Genomic DNA, 1,040 nt, shown 5'->3' with positions numbered 1-1,040 from the left:
ACATGTGTCGGTCTATTCGCTGTGTTGATTTTTGATGAGACAGACGGAATTTTTCGAGCTGCTTGGCAGCAGTTTGTTGGTAAGTGTATTCGGGCCTTAGTGCGTATGAGCTGTCCTCAGTGGAAGAGGACCTCATTAAGGCGGTAAATAGAATGGACGAGCATTTGAAAAGAGTAAAGAGTTTTGCTGAGGCTGCAGAGGTGAAGGAAAGGGAGGTGGATCTAGCCAGACTGAAGGAGTTGTGTAAGATGACACAGAAGGGGGGTGGGGTGACGTAAAGTTATTATCCCCGAAAAGGGTTATGGAAAATATGGAAAAGAAGACCATTACCTACAAGGTGTACTCAGTGGAGAGTAGGAAGGTGGAGCAGATGGAAATGGGAAAAGTAGAAAAAAGCTTTGAAGGGGCTTTCGAAGGAAGTGACATACATAGCGAAAGGAAATGGATATGGGACGGTGGTTGTCCAGTTTAGGACAGTAGAGGAGGCAAAGAGGCTGGCGAGTATAACGGTGAGAACAGAGGAAGTGATACTTCTACCCACGTACCTTGGAAGAAAGATTTCTAAGATGAAGGTAGAAGAATCCCACCTGATATAGAAGTGGCTTGGGTTGCGGCAACCGTCCTCGTTGGTAGTGAGGAGGAGGTGGCTGTCCTCCAAGCCACAGAGACGGAGGAAGGAGGATATAAAGGAAAAACATTGGAAATCATCATACAAGTGGAGGCAAAGCAGCTGGAAAATTTGGCAGAGAAATAGTATTGAGAGTATGGGTAGAGGGCAGAGTTCCGCGAGGCTTTAAATGTGGCCAGAAAGGCCACATTAGAGCTCACTGCCCTCTACAGAGGGAAACAACAGAAGAAGCGGTGCTGGAGACGGAGAAGAAAAAGGAAGAAGTACAGATAGATGGAAGAAACAAGGAGAATGAATGGAACAGTGACAGAGAATAAAAGGAAAAAGAGAAAGAAGAGGAAGAACAGTCAGTGAGATGTGGGACCCCAGACCAATTCCATCCCACCCAAGACCACTCAGACCCACCCTCCCC

This window comes from Octopus bimaculoides, chromosome 2, assembly GCF_001194135.2.
Source record: "Octopus bimaculoides isolate UCB-OBI-ISO-001 chromosome 2, ASM119413v2, whole genome shotgun sequence".
Taxonomy (NCBI): domain Eukaryota; kingdom Metazoa; phylum Mollusca; class Cephalopoda; order Octopoda; family Octopodidae; genus Octopus; species Octopus bimaculoides.
The sequence above is the reverse complement of the archived record's forward strand: the minus strand, read 5'-3'. Positions refer to the sequence as shown.